The sequence below is a fragment of the Chionomys nivalis genome, chromosome 4, assembly GCF_950005125.1.
Source record: "Chionomys nivalis chromosome 4, mChiNiv1.1, whole genome shotgun sequence".
Taxonomy (NCBI): domain Eukaryota; kingdom Metazoa; phylum Chordata; class Mammalia; order Rodentia; family Cricetidae; genus Chionomys; species Chionomys nivalis.
In genome coordinates this window covers 65962105-65984756 of record NC_080089.1, presented here as the reverse complement: position 1 = coordinate 65984756, position 22652 = coordinate 65962105, and the positions used below count along the sequence as shown (strand labels likewise).

The 22652-nt window shown below is 46.8% G+C and overlaps 1 long non-coding RNA gene across 1 annotated transcript; it reads right to left on the bottom strand.

The window, feature by feature from the left end:
- Window positions 1-891: 891 nt before the first annotated feature.
- Window positions 892-22398, bottom strand: LOC130872442 (uncharacterized). Its single transcript, XR_009056965.1, has 3 exons — window positions 22300-22398; window positions 21942-22025; window positions 892-986 (listed from the first exon to the last, which is right to left on the bottom strand). It is a non-coding gene; the product is annotated as an uncharacterized LOC130872442 (long non-coding RNA).
- Window positions 22399-22652: the final 254 nt, after the last annotated feature.

The following is a 22652-nucleotide window of genomic DNA, read 5'->3' as shown; positions in this document are numbered from 1 at the left end:
CCTACTATACAGTCTGTGTTAACTGAATGACTATCCCTCTTCACCCAGTGATTCCAGAGAGTAACAGTGAGGTATTAAACCAAAAGGCCATCGCTGACGGTGAGCTCCTCCACCCTCCCGCAGGCTCAGCTTCAACATTTCCAGTCCGTTTCAGGGGAAAGACTTCCAGGCTGGGAGTGTACCTTGCCTAGTACGCACAAAGCTCTGGGTTCAATTCCAAGTGCCATAGCTTCAAGAAGTGGTGGTAGACAGCTGTAATTCTAGTCCTTTGGGCAGTGGAGACAGGAAGATAGAAAGTTCAAGGTCATCCTTGGCCTGTAGCAAGTTTAAGGCTAGCCAGGGAAATATGAGATCCTGATCCTGTCACACATTCTCATTCTCTCTCTCTCCCCATCTCCCTCTCTCTTTTTGTCTCCGCTCCCGTGTGTGTGTGTGTGTGTGTGTGTGTGTGTGTGTGTGTGTGTGTGTGCATGCAGAGACTTATGTACTGGCAAAATATAGCAACTTAAAAAGAAACTATAGGTACAGTACTTTGGGCTCTCCAAGCGGAAAGGTTCAGAAATTGACCCCCAGTACTGAGCTTGCTCTGTATCATCCAGGCTTGAGGGAGCCTGCAGGTGGGCTCATGGTAGGAGGGATAGGGAGAGAAGGCAGTCAGGAGATAACCCTGATTGTTTGCACTGAGATTGATGGAGGCAGTAGCGCTAACCCTTATCTAAGCAGCTGTGTGAGCTTCAGCTGCTTTTCTCCTGGGAGGGCCCTTCCAGCTGAGCCACTCAAGGACACACTCCCCCTTCTTCAGAGCTGCCTGGAAAGGAATGAACTCTCTAATCACATGACCGTCATTTGCATGTTCATTACCTGGACTGGTGTCCTACTCCTGTCCGCACTGAGAAGCCAAGTCCTGTCCACTGGCCAAGGGTGTTTTGGAGTCAGTTTTCTCACTTAGTGGTTCTGGGCAGCAGACTGGACTTGTACTCTAGAACCTGGAATGAGAGAGTTTCCTTGAGAGGATTCCAGAAGGAGGTGTCAACTGAATGAGTAATAAATGACCTTCTGACTCTCAGGGTGTAGGGAACACAATTTTCAGATGCTCTTTTATCTATGAAGGAAAGACATCTGACAGGAACCCATTGACTCCTTTAACCACAATGTAAGCAGACATTTTATTCCTGAGCAAATTGTAAATAGTGCATGAATAATTAAAAAAAAAAAGAACCAGCCTAGTGCTAGCCAAAGAAAGCTAGATTGAAGAAAAATTGGGAGCCCAAGTTCAGATATTAACTCTCAGCAATGCTTCAAAGCAATAATCTTATATACCCCCGCCCTGCAACAGACAAATTCACTGGGGTAATGTCGGTGGTATTGTAAATTCTCAATGCTTCTGTTGGGAAGCAATATGACAGCGCACAGGCAGGGCTGTATTATGATCCCTGAGAAATAGGGCAATATAAAGTCAGCACTAAAACATTAACATCAGCAATAGCTATTATAGTAAACGAAAACCCCCGCAGTTCTAGGCTTAAGAGAATTGCTACATAGATTCTGATGACAGCCTCACATTCGTCTCTCCCGGAGCGATCGGGGTAATTAGGGAGATTAGCAACACTGAGAGATGTTTATAATGAGAGAACTATCCCAAGCTCCGGGATAACATATGTACTCTGATTGTAGCTCTGTGAAAATGTCCATTCCAGAGTCCCAGGACCAGAAGGTATTAAAATAAAACCGGCTGTAGTGCTTGGGAGGCGAGATGTTATGTTCCACATCATTTTTAATTTCCTCTTAGATGCCACTTTGTCTTCAACTAACTAGAGAAAAGAAAGCACAACAGTTTAAAAAGGAATTCACCTTTCTGCCAAATTCCCCGCTAGACAGTAAGAAAGGAAAGGAATCCTGCCTAGCTCGCTCAATAATATTTGCCAAAGTGTGTGGCTGGCACAGGCGCGATGTTCTGTGAGTGTCCGTGGACTAAGGACTGGGGACTGCCAGCCTCTCTGAAGGATCCAGTGAACAACCGATGAAGATCCCCTGCTGAAGATCCCCTGCTTTCGCGGAGATACAGCTTGCCAATATCTCCACAGTCTCCAAAACCTAAACACTTCCTTCTACAAACAGCCCTTAGAGAGCCGCCGTCTCCCGTCCTCCACAGTTTGATCGGCAAAAGGAAAACATGATCTTAAGACTTCCCTTTCTGGGGCCAGCCTGGAAGGGGGGACCCTTCCTCTCTGGTACAGAGGCTTCGCCTTGGGCCAGAAGAATGATCCCCAATCACCGGGACGCTAACGCTTCACACCACCAGGTGGCAGTCTATGTCCCTCCTTCCCGTGCAGAACCAGCACTTTGATAGTGAACTGTTCAAATCCCGGTACCCAGTCAACCTCCTACAGATCTTAGGTTTGCCTGATGTTGTCAGAAGTGATCCCTCCCCTCACTTTTCATCTGGGGAAACCATTTCCACAGAGGCCAGGAGAGTGTCCATGACCTCTAAGAGCAGACCTGGACGGAAGGGCAGCTGCCAGGAGCCAGCTCACCTTGCTTAATGCCCTCCAGGCTGTTGAGGTTATAGCAGTCTGAACAAAATAAAAGCAAGCAAGATGTTTCTAGATCCAGAACAAAAACGCCTCTACATCACCTCGTCAAATTACAAAATTGATCAGGCCTTGTGACCTTTGGATTCCCTTTAGAGAAGGAAATGCATAAAAAAAATAGAATTTGTCTGTAAGTATTTTATAAAACTGGGGCTGGAGCTCAGTGGGCAGAGTGCTTTCCTAGCATGCATGAAGCTCTGTATAAACTGCACGTAGTGGCACATACGGCACGTGCCGGTAATCCCACACTCAGGAGGTAGAGGCAGGAAGATCAGAAGTTCAAGCTAGGTTGGGATACCTGAGACCCTGAGACCCTGTCTAAAATAAACACAATGTGTGTGTGTGTGTGTGTGTGTGTGTGTGTGTGTGTGTGTGTGTGTGTGTGTGTGTGTAAAGCAAAGATATATACAGAGATGCATATAACCATGCTTAATGTAGCAGTTAAAGCCTAAGGTAGTTCAAATGACCTACTATGGGGCAGAACTGAGGAAATTGTGATGTGGTCATACTGACACTGCCCGTGGTCTGCATAGAGAGCAGGGCTGGAGTCCAGCCTGAGGAAGGAATAATACTATGTTGGACACTAAATCAATATTTCCTGACTTTGGGGTCAGGTTCTCTAGAAAGACAGCAGCTGCAAAGGGAGCTTGGAGTGAAAAGATCACTTACTACCCAGACGACACCAAAGTTCAGGCCTACAATACTGATTTTCTCCCATTACACAGAGACTCCGCAGGGCAAGGAGGTGTAATTACATAAGCCATAAGCCATAAGCCACAAGAGAGGATCTAACTTCTTGGGAACTGAAGACACTCACAGAATTCCACCTGGGAACACATCCAGGCTCTTGCATCCATCTACAGATCCTGAAAGTGACTCCCAGAAATCCCCCATCCGTCTGTGATCTTCTGGGATGAGTCCTTTGGCTAAAGAGAGTATAACTAAGCACTTTTTGGTATTTGTTACTAAAAAGAAAAAATGGAGCCAGCACTAAGCTGAATAAGTTCATGCAGTAGTGGCAGCTTTGAGAACAAGACCAAGGCTGGGGAAACCAGTGACGACCCATGTGCACAGAAGAAAACCACGGTCCCGCCCTGAAATAGAACTGCCCCACACAGGAAGACCTTCTGACCCCTGCTATCAAAACTGAAGGCAGGAGAAACTGAGCAACCACAAGCGCCTCAGAAAGCAAACAGGGCCTTCGACCTTGGAAATAATAACTACAAATTAAATAGCTCAGGCATCTTTGCATTTCTGCAAAAGATCAAGGTCGACAAGTAAGCAGGCTGGTGCCCAAGACTGTAACCCCGCTACAGAAGAAGAAGGACCTCAAAGTCAGGGCCTGCCTGGGCTACAGATCTCAAAGTCAGGGCCTGCCTGGGCTACAAACTAAGTTCAAGGTCAATTGGGCAATTCAGTAAGATCTTCTTTCAAAGTAAAAAATTAAGAGAGTTGAGCTCAGGGGTAGAACACTTGCCTGGCAGCACAAAGTCACATATTCATCCTTCAGTGAGGCACATGAGTGTGCACACTACACATGTGTGCACACACACACACGTTTCTACATGCATACATAGGCATGTGCACACATCTGTAAAGGACTTCTTGAACATTAACATGCTTTTTTCTTCCACAAATCAGCCACCAGAAGCAAAAAAGTAGTTAAGAATTCCTTTCACTCTTTGCTACCACACACGTCTCCTCTCCTTAAAACAAACAAGAAAAAGGAACCCTTTCGGGTGATACACAGGCAGGCCTGGTCCTCTCCCAGCCTCCCTGGCCTTCTCTTGCAACCCTCCAGGGCATTTCCTGATCCAGCAAAGACGTGGTAAGCGCCCGACCCAGCAGCCTCTACAAACCCATTTGACCAGTACACACGTTGGAACCAGTTATTAGATATTTTTAAACATCTCCTAAGAAAGATTCTGTAAACACATGAAAAGGAGACCTTATTTCAGAAGGAGGCAAAAGACAGAAGAATAGAGAGAAAGTCTATGGCTGCACAGAAAAATGAGGCAGAGCTTGACATAGTAACTACAAGGAAGAGCAAAGGAAAAGCTTATGTTTACATAAACCAAAAGTTTCTAAGAATTTAGAATCTAATAGCTGAGTATTGGCACACATCTTTAATCCCAAAACTCAGGAGGCAAAGGCAGGCGGATCTCTATGAGTTTGAGGCCAACCTGGTGTATAGAGTTAGTTCTAGGACAGGCTCCAAAGCCTGCCTTGAGAAGCCCTATCTTGAAAAACAAAACAAACAAACAAAGATTTCAGAGTCTAAGTATTTGGTAAATTTGTAGATAGGAAATTTGACCAAGATTGTCAGTTGACTTCTCTGCAGCCATTTAAATTTGACCAAGATTGTCAGTTGACTTCTCTGCAGCCATTTCTCCTCTCTCTTAAAGGAAAGTAGCAATTCTGTTCACACTCTTGCCCTCCCAATAACTGAAGGCTTCGGGAAAGGTTAAATCCAAGGTCGTCTGGGTGACTAGGGTGTGGATCTAGATTTCCTAGGCTTGGTGTGAAGGTCCCGTCTTCTTGCCACACAGTATGGTGTTATCAGTGAGGTAGAAGGGGAGGTCAGCAGGGAGAATTTAACAACCTTCTGTTTGTTCACAGTAAGGGACAGTGGTGGGGCTGGAGGTGGGGCTTGAGGGACAACTCAAGAATCAAGAGCAGTTCCTCTTCCAGGAGACCATGGTTCCATTCCCAGCACCTGTGTGGTGGCTCACAACCATCTGTAACTCCAATTCCAGGGAATCCAACACCCTCTGGCTTTCATGGGCCCTGCATGATATAGTGCACAGACATACATGAAGACAACACACCCAAACACATAAAAAAAACAAAAGTTCAAAGAAGGAGGAGGAGGAGAAAGGGAAAATGGCAGAAACAAATGTCTCTGTTTTCTTTGAGGATGTCTGATGTGGGAGTGTCATATCAATCCATTGCTTTCATTTGTTAATTAAAACACTGCTTGGCCTGATAGGTAAGAACATAGGTGGGTGGAGTAAACAGAACAGAATGCTGGAAGGAAGAGGAAGTGAGGTAAGACGCCATAGCTCTCCTCTCTGAGGCAGATGCGATGAAGCTCGGACCCAGGATGGACGTAGGCTAGAATCTTCCTGGTAAGCGCACCTCGTGGTGCTACACACATTAATAGAAATGGGCCAAGCACCCAGCACTCGGGAGGCAGAGGCAGGCGGATCTCTGTGAGTTCGAGACCAGCCTGGTCTACAAGAGCTAGTTCCAGGACAGGCTCCAAAGCCACAGAGAAACCCTGTCTTGAAAAAAAAACCAAAAAAATAAATAAAAAAAAAATAAAAAAAAGAAATGGGCCAAGCAGTGTTTATATGAATAAAGTTTGTGTGTCGTTATTTTGGGGCATAAGCTAGCCAGGTGCTCAGGAGCTAGGTGGCAAGAACACAGCCCGCCAGCTCTTACTACAGATGTCTAGTCCCAAACTAGACATTAAAATGTGTGATGGCGGCACACAATTTAATCCCAGCACTTGGGAGGCAGATGCAGGCAGATCCCTGAATTTGAAGCCAGTCTGGTCTACACAGTGGATTTCAGGCCAGCAAAGGCTACATAGTGAGACCCCCATCTCAATAAACAAAAACAAATCAAATAACAACAGCAATAAAAAACAAACTATAGCCAACATTTTCAGCCCCAAACAGAAAGCTAAGAGAATCTCAAAGAACTCAAACCTCAGTTGTGCCATCTTCGATCATTTTAGTTAACCAGCCTTGGGTAGACTCAGCTGTCAGTCACCTCCTCTTTGCTTAACCCCCTTTGTTTAGTAAGATCTTTTGATGTCTACAGCCACACCAACTGTGTGTTCCCACTTTCGGTCACATCGTCTGATCACCGCAAGGTGCTATGTAAGCATTTGCAGACGGGATGGCTGAATGGGAGACTTCCTTGTTCATATAAGAGGGTACTAAGGTTCTTGGTGGTCTGTCTTGATGGTAGTTTTTTTTTTCTTGGTTTGCTTATTTGTTTTTGGTTTTTCGAGACAGGGTTTCTGTATAGCCTTGGCTGTCTTGGAACTAGCTCTGTAGGCCAGGCTGGCCTCAAACTCACCGAGATCTGCCAGTATCTGCCTCCCCGGTACTGGGATTAAAGACTTGTACTGCTCCTGCCCCCACCACCACCAGGATTTTTTGTGTGCATGGAGTGAGGGGAACTGTTGATTTTTTTTTAACAACCATCCAAAGCAATAAGTGCTGTTTTAGGTGGTGTGGCTCCAGGACATCAGTGTCACGAGAATTAGCAGTCAGGCTTGGGTTTCACTCTGGCTGATACTGGCCAGTCAAGGGCCCTTAAGGCAAATTACTCACCTTCACTGAACATACCTGTAAAATGAGCCTAGCAACCACTAAATTATAGGGCTGCCATAAAACTTAAATGAGAAACCACAGAACCTGGCACAGGAAGGGTCCAGTCAGTGTTGGTTCCTCACCTCCTCAAATCCCTCCCACACGAGGATGCCAGAATGAATTGAGATGAGTTTCTGTGGGCCTGGGGAGGGGGGGGAGGGAGGAACACGGACTCAGATATGTCAACAAATCAGCCCAGCATCCAGCATTAACATCACCAGAGATGAAACATATGGACATCAAATGCCTCCCAGGACTATGATGTACCAGACGAACATAGCCTCATCCCGGGACACTCCTGCCAAATTGCTACAACACAAACTTGTAAGGAAACATCAAACAAACCCCAGACGAGGCTTCCTATAAAACAACTAGCCCAGACCGTTTTAGAAATGTTGGTTGTCAGGAAAAACAAGAAAATAAAGGCCAAGGAACTGTTCCACATTAAAGGACATAAAACGCACATGACTGCTAACTGTGACGCATGGCCTACGGCTTTCTTTTGCCAGCAAGGACTTTATTAGGGCAGTTTATGAAGTCTGGTAAGATCTGTATCTAGGTGACATCAAAGTTAATTCTCTAGTTTAGACAGTTATCTGTAATTATATATGAACGTGTTCTTGGAGGGGAAGAAGGCTGTGAGCACAGCTAACCCAGTTCAAGTTCTGGAGCCTCTGCTGAGGAGGCAGAAACAAGCAGACCCCAGGGCCTGATAAGTCAGGCAGAGGAGCCAAACTTGTGAGCCCCAAGCCTCAATGAGAAAGCCTGTCTCAGAGAATCAAGGAGACTTGGCTCAGTAGTTAAGAGCTCTGCTGCTCTCACAAGGAGGACCTGAGTTCAGTTCCCTGAATCCGTGTGGCAGCTCACAACCATCTGTAATTCCAGTTCTAGGGCATCTAACCCTGTCTTCTGACCTCCTCAAGCACCAGACACACACATGTGGAACACATAGAGCACAAGCACCAGGCACATACACGTAGTACACATACAATACAAGCACCAGGCACACACACGTGGTATACATACAATATCAGCACCAGGCACACACACGTAGTACACATACAATATCAGCACCAGGCACACACACGTGGTACACATACAATATCAGCACCAAGCACACACACATGGTACACATACAACACAAGCACCAGGCACACACACGTGGTACACACACAATATCAGCACCAGGCACACACACGTGGTACACACACAATATCAGCACCAGGCACACACACATAGTACACATACAATATCAGCACCAGGCACACACACGTAGTACACATACAATATCAGCACCAGGCACACACACATAGTACACATACAATATCAACACCAGGCACACACACGTAGTACACATACAATACAAGCAAGCAAGCCGGGCGGTGGTGGCGCACGCCTTTAATCCCAGCACTTGGGAGGCAGAGGCAGGCGGATCTCTGTGAGTTCGAGACCAGCCTGGTCTACAAGAGCTAGTTCCAGGACAGGCTCCAAAACCACAGAGAAACCCTGTCTCGAAAAACAAAACAAAACAAAAAAAAAAAAAAATACAAGCAAGCAAACATATACACATATAAAAAGTACATAATTTTGAAAAAAAATTTAAGTGGATATCTCCTGAGAAACCACGCTTGGAGTTGACTTTTGGTTTCCACACATATGAACACACAAGTACATCTACACAGGCATGCGTGTACACACATACACATAAAGAAAGGAAAAGAAACTTCCTTGGTTTTAGAAAAAAATACACTGAGTTAATAGAGAGGAAAGTCTGGAAATCACATAAACAGCTCAGGAAAAATTGAAGTTATATTTCTAGAGATGTAGATAGACGGACACAATGTTAAGTCAAACATGGGGAACTATCAGCATTGGCCAGGTATAGTGGTGTTTGTAATAGAAATACTTGGGAGGCGGGGGCAGGGAGGTGAGGAGATGGAGGTCAGGCAAGGCTACATGGCAATTTATAGGCCAGTCAGAGCTATGTGGTAAAAGCATATCTCAAAAATAGAATAATATAGTAGCAATAATAATTCTTAGGGAATCTAGGTAAGAGGTATCTTGGGGTTCTTTGTGCTATTTTGTAATTTTAAATCTGAGATTATTTTAAAAGAGAAAATTCAAAGAAGAAAGTGAAACCAAGTCCTAAAGGAGAATAGGGATCTGGGGTAGGAGAAGGAGGACAGGAAATTCATTCCAGAGTGAGAAAAGTCTTCAGGAAGCCACCGGGTGCTGGCAGGTCCATTTTCTTCGCACTGTACCACAGTTGAGCAGGTTCCAGTCAAGGAGTCACCATCCTCTAGGCAGACTACAGAGAAGGACCCTTGGGATAGTTGCTGTGAATTGTGAATGGGCAGGTCAGTGACAGAGGAAGCTGCAGCAGGTTCAGGAAGTAAAACCAGACACATCGGTGGGACCCAGTGTCAAAAGACTGTGAATGCCTGCCAAGGCTGTGGGACTTTATCCTATAGGGTATGTGGGGGGAGGGGCGATTCTAATTTGCTCTATTTGCATGGCAGAGGTCAAGGGTCAGCTAGTCAATCTGAAAGGGCAAACTATGATCTTAGAAGGTAGAGAAGTGAGCACGTGTAGCCGGACATAGTGACATACACCTGTAACCCCAGTCCTGGGGAGGCTGAGGTAGGAAGATCTCAAGTTTGAGGCCAGCATAAACTATGTGACAAGAACCTGTGCCTGCAAATCCAGGACGCCTACCTACTAACTATCCCACCAACTTACTCTGATATAACCACCCCCATGCCTCATTTCCAAAAATTTGGATGTGTCAGTCACATGGGGACTATGGCCAAGCCTGCCGTGACCTCTTCCGCTAACTGAGGTGGGGGTGCTTGAGGCCTGCTCAGCAGGCAGTTTGTACTACACAACAGTAGGGCATTATAAAGCAAATAGAGCCAATCCATTCATGAGACCCTCGGCAAATATTTGGCTGATGCAACCGCGCTTAAGAGACTTGGAGTGAAAGGACAAGAGAAAGGGGGAGGGGTGGGAAACGTGGAGCTTGTGTCTCCAGGAGAGCCGCTTCTCTCACTGGGGGTCTCACACTGTGCATCCCAATGGCAGAGGGCTGTGTTTCTCTTCCTATCTGGAACAGAAATGTTATCTTTACGTCTTCCTAGCCTATTGGGGATATGCCCATGGCACAGAGTAGTGTTCGGAGCAGCCTGTGGAATGCCCATAAAGCAAAGTGATCCCCACTTGTAGGGATGACTGTACCCAACAGACCCTTGGTTCTTTCTCAGCTCCTTCACAGGCACGGAAGTAACGATGATGACACAATGCACCTGTATGTGTCAGTCACCCAGCAAAAGGCTCTCCTCGCTAGACACCTAACCACAACCCTACAAGGTAGATTTCTTATGCTCGAGAGATTGACGGCTTGTCCTTAGCCCCACGGTCACTGAGGGGCACAGTCAGAATCAGAATCCAAATCTTTCTGTCTAAGAAAGCTGTAGCCAGTTGGGCTTGGTAGAGCATGCCTTTAATCCCAGCATCTGAGAGGCAGGCAAGGCTACATGGCAATTTATAGGCCAGTCAGAGCTATGTGGTAAAAGTGTATCTCAAAAATAGAATAATATAGTAGCAATAATAACAATTCTTAGGCAGGTGATCTCTGTGAGTTAGAGGTCAGCCTGTACTTCAGAGCTAGTTCCAGGACAGCCAGAGCTGTTACACAGAGAAACCCTGTTTTGAGAAAGAAGAAGGGGGGAGGAGCAGGAGGAGAAGGAAGAAGAAGGAGGAGGAAAATGGAGGAAAAAGAAGGAGGAGGAAGAAGAGGAGGAGGAAAGAAAGAAAGCTGTAGCCATGCCTGTACCACACCATCTCCCATTCAAATCAGGAAGGAAGACCCAGTTAAATAAGCAAAAGCATCTGTCATACCAGGAGTCTCAACATGAAGGGTGAACAGGAATCACCAGGGACCTCATTGGACCCACCAGCACCAGGCCCCAGGCCCAGTTTCTCATTCATGAGGCCTTAGATGAGGCCCACTCATCCGCATTTCTAGTGAACCTGGATTTGGTGCTGATGCTATTGGTCTTGGATCCTCATTTCCTAGAAGGTGCTTTCTCTGCTCGTTCTGTTCAGGTTGCCTCTCTAAACTCCAGTCCCTTCAGCTCCCTGAAGAAGGAGCCTGCACAGGGACTGCCTTCCCTTGGTTCCATTGAGTCTGCAGAGAGCTTCAGGACACGACTGTAGACTCCACCCTAACAGAGCCCCAGGGTTGCCTGGCCATCTCTTCCTGGTTCTTTGCAGAGGTGCCTCTCTTAGGTGTTGCTGTCCCTCTAGGGCTGTGAGTCATCTCAAAGCCTTGAGGGTCACTCACTAGGACTTTTGGAGACTGGTTTTCACACTCAAGCGTGGTCTGTGAACTCTGGTAGCCTTTGGACTTTGGACCAGGAATGAGAACCCTCTATTCCAGGGAATTGTGACAGCAAAAGCTGTCCCTGTACCCTAGGACCCTGCTTCTTCTTGGAAAGATGAGCTTTCTAGCAGCTTGTTGACTCTGCCCAGTTACAGTTTGACTAGCGAGCGTGCGCTTTAAAGATGCATGGGCGCTACTTCTTAGATGAGGTCTATGCAGAAGAAAGAAACTAGCAATGAGATCACGTATGTCTCCCACGTGTGAGGCACATACACAGAGACTGCATGAGCCCCATTATTTATTCTCCTCAATAATTCACAACTGTTGCCTTAGCAGGTGAAAAGTTGAGGTTCAAAGCTCAGTGACATAGACATGAGCATATAGCTACGTAGAAGCTGAGCCAGGATTTGAACCAGGTCAGCCCATGTTCATTTCTTTTTCCGTCACAGCATATTAGTTCACAGGGTTAACGTTCTCTACATAAATCTGGGATCCAGTGGTTGAGTTTTGGACCAAATATTAGGCCTATCCCATGGCTTACTAATACAACCTGTGGGTCATCAAATGGTAGTCTGTGATGGGGAAGTCATGGCAGGTCCAGTTAGGGAGTCTGGTAATGGGAATCAAGAAGGAAGAAAAGAATCACTGTCAAGTACCAGGTGAGCAGGTGAGAGGTGCCGAGTCCCCTGAATCAGCAGCCAGTGTGACTAAGAGCAGACCACAGCAACACAGAATCACACGAGTCTTGAAGAAAAGACAGGATGAGACCAAGGGGCCTTACCTCAGGCAAAGTCAGACAGGGAATGTTCTCAAGAGCCAGCTACCACCTTCCTGTTCAGGCTCAGCTTATGTGACGGGGTCCCCTGCCTTTCATGTCTGTCAGGTGTCTGCTTTGCACCCAGCATTGTGCCAACTGTTAACTTTTTTTCTTTTTTCAAAATAAAGCATCCTTCAGAGAGCTCACAGCTCAGGTGCTAAGCAGCTAACTAAACCCAATCAGAAAAGCATCTTTTTAAGATGGTGCTTTGTCAGTTAGAGCACCAATTTCCATGTGGACGCAACATCCAGTGACCCACATAGGTGGCCACAGGGAAGAGAGGACACAGAGCTAAGTGAACGTTCTGCCCGTCCACTCCTGACATCTCACAGACCCTTATCGTAACACTAGACAGACCAGAGTGGGGATAGGGAACTCCTTGGAGACCCAGAGAGGAGGTCTTTCCACCAAAAGTGAGAGGAAGTCTTTCCACCCCACACCGTGACTTCAGTGTCTTCTATCTCTTAGCTGTTGCTGGGAGAAGGCCAGAGTATTGAGACCAGCCTTTGTACCTTTCCTGCTGCTGACTACCTCTTCGATCCATCTACTATGACAGATCCCTTCAGAAGAATCAGACTGCCCAAAGTGCTGGCATCTTAGGGCCTGATGGGTGACAAGGGCTAGATTAGTGGGGGGGGAACCCTCCTGTGCCCTCTATTTTCTAGGAAGTTTTTTGCATGTGTCTGTATGTTTGTGGGGTGTATGTGTGTACCTTATGTATGAGGGTGCCATATCGAGTTCAGAAGAGGATATGGATTCCCTTGGAGCTGGAGTTACAAACGGTTGTGAGCTGCCTGATGTGGGTGCTGGGAACTGAACTCAGGACCTCTAGAAGAGCAGCAACTGCCCTTAATGGCCATCTCTCCAGTCCTTCTCCATTCTTTTTTCTAAATGACTGTTCTCCTAGAGCATCAATCCTGTAACAACCACAAGAGACAAAGGACAAGGGACGAGGGAGCCGTAAGGCACAAGTCTCTGTCCACTGAATAAAGGTGCTGGGAGCAGCAAGAGTCAATGAAAAGCTAGCCAGAACGAGAGATTTCAATGTGGCTAGTAACCACTAGCAAGTGCAAAAAGCACACTTTGAATTAGGACTCAGAACGGCTTCACCCTTTGAAGACTAGGAACAGGGAAGATGTGAGGAAAGATCCAAAAAGAAAGCTTAAATACTAGCTGGGTGATAGGGTGTGGGGTGAGAGACGTGGGGCTGCCTGGTTCCCACACATGCACATAACTCTCAACACCAACGTATCTGGGTCCCTCAAAGCAGGTCCAGGACGGTCTCTGCCTGAGGAAACCTGTACAACACCCACAAGGACTCAGCCCTCTCTCCAGCATTAGAGGGATGAGGCCCTGGCCAGGAGCCAGGCGGTGATAACCCAGGCAGTAGAAGCCCCGGGGAAGTTACTGTGAACAAGTAATGCATCCTTCTCTGCCATCAGCATCATTTACCTCCCCGAAATCCCACACCCTGCGCTCCTACACCCAAGCAGCCCAGCACAGGCTTACTGTCTGCTGAGAAGGAGCCCATACCAAGAAGAGGAAGGACAATGTCATTACCAACTGCACAACACTTGGGATTTTCACAACCAACAGAACTGCAAGCCTCAAAAACCTTAAAAGGAATCATGTTGTTCGCTGAGTACAAGCCAGACCACGAAGAGTTAATGCCATAGGGGGAATGAAACTAATTTCACATTGGCCCACATCAGAGTGATGATTCAGACAAACCCACTAGACTGGATTAATCCACAAGACAACTCTTGGGGTGGTTTGGTTTTCCAAATGTGGTGAAATTCATGTAATGTAAGGTCAGGCATTTTGAGATATAGGATTCGGTGGCATTTTGAATATTCACAGTGTCCTTTAACTACCAGCTTCACCCTCTGCCGCTATGGGCTGAATTTGTAACTGAGGGACTATGAGGCTTCAGGAAAGAGAAATGACTGACTCCAGTGCCTTGAGATAAAACAGTACCTGAACCCAGACCCTCTAACTGCCGTGAGAGAAGAGGAGCGTTTGTCTTCAGACTTGAGACTTCCCAGTTCTAAAGTTGATTTCTTGCCTCACCCCTCCCATTCCACCCTGAGCCCAAGTACCTGGCACACAAATGGGTAGGGCAAGACTCTGCCAGATTCCTTCGCTTCCTCGGGCTCCAAAGAGTCCTCATTAGCATCCAAGTGACAACCAAGGTCCTGTTATGTAACGTATATCAATGGTGCGATCACCAAGCAACCTGTTCTGACCGTATAGACCCCAGGAAGTGCTCTCCCACCCCGGCTCTTCCGGCCCTCAGTAGACTTGCTCAGTGGAGTAGACAGCTCAGACTCTCCTTTGTCTTCACCACCTTACATGTCTGCGTGTCTGCAACGCATGAGGACCCAAGTTTGATCTCCAGACCCCGTGTAGGAAAAACAAAAAACCTAGGTGTGGTGTTTGGTTGGGCAATTCACTTATAATGCCCGAGCTGTGGAGGCAGAGATAGGAAGAGAGGCAGATCCTTGGAGCTCACACTGCCCAGCCATTCAGCCTAGTCTACTTGGTTAATTCCAGGCCAAAAAGTAAAAGAGAGAAGGCAGAACCTGAGGAACAGCACTCTAGGTTGTCCTCCAGTCTCTACTACAGATGCACGCACAAGGACACACATATGCACACGCATGCACACATACAAACAAGTCTGAGAAGATGTACTATAAACAGTGATGTGCTGCTGATGGCGATTCACAGCTATGATAAGGAGTGTCATTAATTTTTTTTCTTTTGCTCATTTGCATATCTGCTAAGCTTCTTTGTACACACATATGTCCTATGTTTTACAAAAACAAAACACAAAAAAGAATGGTGTAGAAAAAAAGAATTCTTGGGCTGGAGAGATGGCTCAGAGGTTAAGAGCACTGCCTGCTCTTCCAGAGGTCCTGAGTTCAAATCCCAGCAACCACATGGTGGCTCACAACCATCTGTAATGAGATCTGGTTCACTCTTCTGGTCTGGTGGCATACATGCAGATAGAACACTGTATATATAGTAAATAAATAGATCTTTAAAAAAAGAAAAGAGCCAGGCGATGGTGGCGCATGCCTTTAATCCCAGCACTCGGGAGGTGGAGGCAGGCGGATCTCTGTGAGTTCAAGACCAGCCTGGTCTACAAGAGCTAGTTCCAGGACAGGCTCTAAAGCCACAGAGAAATCCTGTCTCGAAAAACCAAAAAATAAATAAATAAATAAATAAATAAATAAATAAATAAATAAATAGAAAAGAATTCTTGCAGGGTTTTATTTCCTCTGCTCGACCTCAGTGGAACTGATGAGTATCTGTGTCTGCTCTCCCTTGTGGACCTGGGTCACCTGTTCATTGTGCCTTCCCCTGACGTCTCCATGATGTACTCAGGAATCAATTACCCAGCTCAGGAATGGCCTCCACCTCTGCTCTCTCTAACCCCCTCCTGAGTACAAGCCCCTGATGCCGACCCCCTCCAGTCTTCAAGAACCTAAGCTGGGACTTCCCGGCCTGAGGTCCCCGGCTTTCCTGCCAAGCAGTGGTATCAGAGTAATGGGCTTGGCTGCAGGCGTTCCTGGCCATCTAGTCTGTTTCCTCCACTCACGAGGCCAGTGTCTGGGCCACAGGCCTAGGAACCTTCTGTGAGTCTCATCCCGATATGATTTCATTACCGCTAAGCAGATGTTTGATTGCCAGGGCAACCAGGAGGGGGCTATTACTTAGCGCACCCTCCACTTGGAACTCAACTCTGTTTTGCTAAACTCCCCCCAGGCTCTGAGCTCACATCACATTTGTGGTTGTAGGAATGTAAACATTCCTCAGTTCTTCTGGGCTTTCCCTCCTCATCTTATTTTGTCTCTCTGGAAGGTCTGGCTGACATGTCTCTCCTGTAATTTTTCATCATGACTTATTTTTTCCAACTCACCTTGATATCTTTTTCTCTTCCTACTCTCTTTGGATGAAAACTGCTCACTTAAAATAGATGATTATTTTTTTCAGTATATTAAAAACCAACCAGGATGTCAAAATTAAAAATTTCCAGTAGAGAGAGTGTTTAAGAGGGCAACTTTAACTACTGTTTATTTTCTCTCCTTGATTTGCCCTCCCACCCTTGATTTCCTGTTCCAGTTCCATGGCTGCGTGCACACACACACACACATACCATCACTCACACAGGAGCACAGGCACACACACACATACATGCAGATGCACAGGCACACACATGCATACACACCGACGCACAAGCACACACACGCGCGCACATAGGCACACACCAGCAGTCGCACAGGAACACAGGCACACACAAGCACACACCAACACACAAGCACACACATAGGCATACATTAGCACTCACACAGCACAGGCACACACACATGTACACGCAGAGGCACAGGCACACACAGCACACACACCGACTCACAGGTGGGCACACATAAACACACACTTAGGTCGCCCAGCTTCCCTGGGAGCAGCTGCCTGTGTCCTGGCCTATCTGGTGTGACTTCTCCCTCTCCTCTGATGCTTGGAGGTCTCAGCATGAGCGGCGGGGAGCTGAACACTCAGTATTAACCAGACTCCCACAGTCCAAAGTGCTCTCTCCTTTCAGCTGCTGTCCCAGTTTATTTTTTTAATTTTTAATCTTTTTTTCCCATCACTACCAAGAACGGAAGGTAGGGTTTGCACATGCTAGGAGGCAGGCAATCTACTAGTGAACTATGTCCACAGCCCCTTAAAAACATTTTAAAACATTCACTTATTTATCTTGTATGTACGTATGTATTTGGGCACACTCCTGTCATATAGTGAACTTGTGGAATTCAGAGACGGTGTGGGAATCGATGCTCTCCTTCTACTTTGTGAGTCTCAGGAATTGAATTAAGGGCTTGGCAACAAGGGCCTTGATCCCCTGAGCTGTCTTGCTGGCCCTCTCTTCCCAACCCCTTTGAAACTTTGTGAATGTAAATGAATTGGTGCTGGTGCACAGATGTGTTATACCTATGACCTAAAGCCAGCATTGGGTGTCTTTCTCAATTGCTCTCTGACTTATGTTTTGAGACAGGTCGCTCACTGAACCTGGGACTCACAAATCCAGCTGTACTAACTGGTCAGCAAGTCCATGGATCTTCCTGTCTCTACCTACCTGGTGCTAGAATTACAGAAGTGTGACTCAGCCCCAGCTTTTGTACATGGACGCTGAGTATTGAAATCAAACCTTCATGTTAACACAGCAGGCACCTTAATGATTAAGCCATCTCCCCATTTCCTATAGAGCCCTTTGAGTTTTGATTGTGAAACAGGATCTCAGTAAGTTATCCAAGCTGGTATTGAAGTTACTTAGTTGGCCAAGATGGCCTTGAACTTGAAGTCCTGCCGTCACAGCCTCCTGAGTAACAGGGATTGCAGGCCCATGCAATTGTACAGGCCCAGTTTCTTGCCCCAATCTAAATACTGGTTAATTAGGTTCTATTTTTAAAGTTATGTTACTAAGGAACCTGTTTTCTGGGGAGTTGGCCATCAGCAACCTTACCCAGCACCTGACCTCAGTTGTTAAATAAATCAAGTCTAATTGAACAGCACCAAGTCCTATCAAACAAGCAGAGGACTGAGAAGCTCTTCTCATAAGGGCCAAAGCTCCTCAGTGGCAACCCAGTAAGTTCTCCCAGGTCTGAGAGGAGGAGCTCACAGTGCAGGGCCCCTTCTGGGAGACTGGGGTTTCCCTTCTTAATCCCTGTAAACTTTTTGTTGTTTTGTTTTGAGACAGGGTTTCTCTGTCTAACCCTAGCTATCCTGGAATTCACTCTGTAGACCAGGTTACTGGCCTCAAACTCACAGAGATCCACCTGCCTCTACCTCCCAAGAGCTGGGATTAAAGACATGCGGCCCAGCTATAGCTCTTGTTCTGTGGGCCCATGTTGGTTTCTCACAGCCACAGTCTTGTTTGTGTGTGTGTGTGTGTGTCTATGTGTATGTGTGTTAAATACCAGTCAATTGTTCCGTTTACAAAAGAAAGAAAAAACAAAGTTTCTGCCCTTAAAATGTTCCCCATCTGCTGAAACCAATGGTCCCAATATTCCTCTTGCCTCTGAGGTGGGACCAATGGAGAAACTGGAGAGAAGGAACCCAAAAAGCTCCACGTATCAGTCCATTCTTCCTTCTGAAAGGTGGGTAGGAGGGTGTGGAGTCCGGAAGGTTCTCTCCTACTTTCCTACCCAACACAGCTGATCTACACAAAGCAGGGAATCCCCTGAGGAGTTGCCCTGAAGTAACAAGGCTGACCTAGTGGAGCAGAGACAAGAGAAATTGCTGAAGGGTACAAGGAAAACTGGGACATCCTTCGTGGGGAATCAAGAAAAAGTCCCCTGAATGAGGCCCACCCAGCCTGGCCTCCTGGGATTCTAAACAGGAGCCCCAGACCAGGACAGCAGCACCCAGCACATTTGTACTAAAGTGTGATGGCAGGCCTTCTGGGGAAACGCGGCCAGCAGGAGGCAACACTGAGTCAGGGCTTCTCGAAGACACATCCTGGGGAGGCTTCAGCAGGTAGGAGGAGGGAGGCAGTGAGGGTGAAGCTTATGCAAGGGGTTAGGACTGGACAGGACTACAGAGGACACCTTTTTTTTTTTTGTGGTAAGGGCTAGGGGGTCTGTGGTCTCCCCAAAAGCAGGAGGATTTCAGGCTGCTGATTCCTGGACAGGGTGACCCAAGGAGTCCTGGGGTGAGAGGACGAGGCTGAGCTGGATGACCCGTAGCCTGGGTTAGAGCCAGGGACAGGAAGTCACATAGTCGCGTCCAGCCTGTGCCTGCTCCTGTGTGCCAGAAGCTTGTTCTGGACGTGGTTTTATTTGTAGTTAATCTTCACACACTGCGAAGTGGGCGTTGTGATGTCCCATTCACAGGTGAGGAGTTAGAAGGTCAGGAAGATAAGCAGTTACCCCAAATTATGCCAACACTAGAGGCTGCTGCCAGTGACACCTGAGGCTGCAGCTCAGTTGGCAGAGTGCTTGCCTAACACACAGGAAGACCTGGTTCACTTCCTGGAACTGCATACATACAGTGTGTAGTGTACACACCTGTAATCCCAGCACCCAAGAAGTGGAACCAAGAGACCCGGAAGTTCAAAGGTCATCTGTGGCTACAGAGCAAGGCTAGCCCTAGGGTATATGAGACTCCTATCTCAAAAATAAATAAATCAGATTTCCTCCAAAGGTCATAGTATTATACTGCTTTCTGGGCCTCAATTTACTTTTCTGTGTAGTTGGTATAACATCTCTGACACAGACTTTAATAACTAATCACAGCAGTTGATTTTTCTTGCTTCTTCCCTTTCTGCACCCCGAGGATGTCAATATGCACCTCTCTGGGTTAGGCCGCTCTCGGGTATTTTTCAGGACACAACTGTGACTTATGTGTCCCACATCGGACAGTCCGTTTCAGATCATTGTCTGTCTCCTGCTTCTGACAGTTACACGTCTTTATCCTGTGAAAACCTGCTGGGGCTCGTCATCTCTCTCTCAGAGGTACACACTCTCCCTCCAAAACCAGCTCTTTACACAGGCAGCGGAACCCGCAGGGGCACACAGACTAAGGTGCAGAAAGGGAAACACCCAGCCTACGAGGTGGCCTGGCATTGTGCCCTCTTCCCTTCAGACACAGGATCGTTGGTTGCACTAGGGTTCAGCTGGGCTGCGTTGTGGTTGATGGCCTCTATCTAGATGGCTTCAGAGCACACCTGTCCAACTGGGGCTGAGTAATCAAATTTAATTCCTTTTAGTGTTGAAATATCCATTGCCTAATTTAGTTGTTCTGGGTTAGAGAGCTGTATGTCAATGGCGTCTTTCACATCAGTGAACTTTATCAGTGACTTTACTAATTTCATTGTTTTTGTTTGGTTGCTTAGTGTTTTTGAGACAGAAGGTTGGACTATGCAGCCCTGGCTGTCCTGGAACTTGTTATGAAGACCAGGCTATCCTTGAACTCACAGAGATCTGTCTCTGTCTTCTGAGTGCTGGGACTAAAAGCGTGTGCCATCCCCTCGAGGCTGAGATAAAAATCACAAGTTCAAGGACAGCCTGAGCTGCACACTAAGACCACACCTGAAAAAAAAAAAGGAGGCCCAAAGATCTTTTGCTCTATTTGTTAAAAAATGCAATCACACAGTCGCAGCAAGTTTGCAGATCTGATCTGACTTTTATTTGTTTGGTTTTTTTTTTGTTGTTTGTTTGTTTGTTTTTTCGAGACAGGGTTTCTCTGTGGTTTTGGAGCCTGTCCTGGAACTAGCTCTTGTAGACCAGGCTGGTCTCGAACTCACAGAGATCCGCCTGCCTCTGCCTCCCGAGTGCTGGGATTAAAGGCCTGCGCCACCACCGCCGGCCTGACTTTTATTTGTGAGTCTCCATTCCGGCAGCACTGTATTCTAACAAACACAACAAATGTCTCCTTAAGAGAGCCGAGGAGGCTGGCTTCCAGACAGGAAATGGCCCTGGGACAGAAAAGGGAACTGAAAGGACACCCGTCCTTTGAAAGTCACTTTCCCTGTGCAGGTCAAAGCCAGGGGACTTAGCGTGGACACTGACACTGCTCTTTGGGAAGAAACAGCCCTCTGCCCTATCTGAGGATACGCTCTTTTGGCTTGAGGACGTAACTTTGGCAGAAGTGACTCTGGTTTGTTAGGCGTAGGTGAGCGCAACTCAAACTGATGAGCTTTGAAAACTTTAACATATTGACAACATCTTAGGAATTAAAAATGGAGGGCTTCTAGCTGGGCGGTGGTGGCGCACGCCTTTAATCCCAGCACTCGGGAGGCAGAGGCAAGTGGATCTCTGTGAGTTCGAGGCCAGCCTGGTCTACAAGAGCTAGTTCCAGGACAGGCTCCAAAACCACAGAGAAACCCTGCCTCAAAAAACCAAAATAAATAAATAAATAAATAAATAAATAAATAAATAAATAAATAAATAAAATGGAGGGCTTCTGAGATGGCTCAGTCAGTGAAGTGTATTAGGACACACTTGCGTCTTGCGTGCCTGCACTTCCTACACACATCACACACACACACAAACATAACTAGAGAGCCTGCAAGATGGCTCATGGGTAGGGGTGCTTGCCACTGAAACTGATGACTTAGTTTGTTTCCCAGGACACACATGGTGGGGAGAGACAACCAACTCCTCAGTTTGTCCTCTGACCTCCATACACATGTGACGGCCTGTGAAGGCACACACGCAGAGACACATACAGTAAATCAAAATAAAGAAACAAACGCATGCATTGGTTCTCCCGGGCCTTTTGGCTCAGCTCAAGGGCACTGTATGTTCCTTTCAGTCTAATAAATAAATGTACTTTACATTTTTTTAAGCGATGGTGCCTGAGGAATAGCAGCTGTAAATGCACACTTGCACACACGTGAGCGAACACGTGTACACACAAAGAGAACTGGAAAAAATAGCTGATATAAAAACATATTCACAACAAATTTTATGAAAAGGAATTCTACTCTAAGTTTAGGGAAAGGAATACTGTCATATATTTCATAAATCTCTATTGTCTGGGGTTAGAGAGAGATAGCTCAGCCGTTAAGAGTCCATACGGCTTTTACAGAGGACCTGGATTCTGTTCCCAGCAGTTTAAAACTGCCAGTAACTCCAGCTCCAGGGGATTTTGATGCCTCTGGTCTCCTCAGGCACATGCAATCACAATCATGCACACACACGCACGCACACATATAACTAAAAATAAAATAAATATCTTAAAATAACCTCAATGATCTAGCTTACTAGAAGGCAGCTGGAATCTGCGCACCAGGGTTTCCATATGTGGTCTGACTGGGGTACACGGGGAAGAGGCAGCTTCCCACAGATCTGTAATTGAAGAGGAGGAATATCTTAATAGCCCCTTCAGGTAAGTGCGCACGTGTCATGCAGCCTCCTGAAAACTCCACAGCACACCGACAGGGTGAGAGGGAGGGCTATTATGAAAACAGTCTTAACCCCAGAGACTCCTTGGAAGGGCCTCAGAAACCCTGGAGCCCCCCCCCTTTCAGAGCTGCCATCTTGTCTTAGCAAGAAATGCAAACAGCCTGACCACTGGCTGTTGTGGGTGGTGACTGAGGCCACGCGCAGAACAGGTGCTTACCGGATGGGCGAATGGATGAGCCTGCCCAAGCGTCGTGACAGGAGCAGCGAAGCCGAGTCACCTAGCTTCCTGTTGTGACTTGTGTCACATTAAGCCTTCCTCCAGCTGGAGCCTTCTCATTTTCTGAAACACTTGATTTCAGACCAAAGATTAAAAGCCTACTTCCTGTTCTGCCGTGATGTTTATGCTGTTGCAAAACACGCTGCAAGCGCAGGATGTGACAAGCACAGAGGCTCCTCAGAGGATCCAGCAAGGGAGATCTTCCCTTGAGAGATTCGCAAGTGCAAATCTAAAGTGTGTTTTATGTTCAAAGTTAAGCCTTTTTACTGGAATTAGAAACCCTTCAGGGCAAG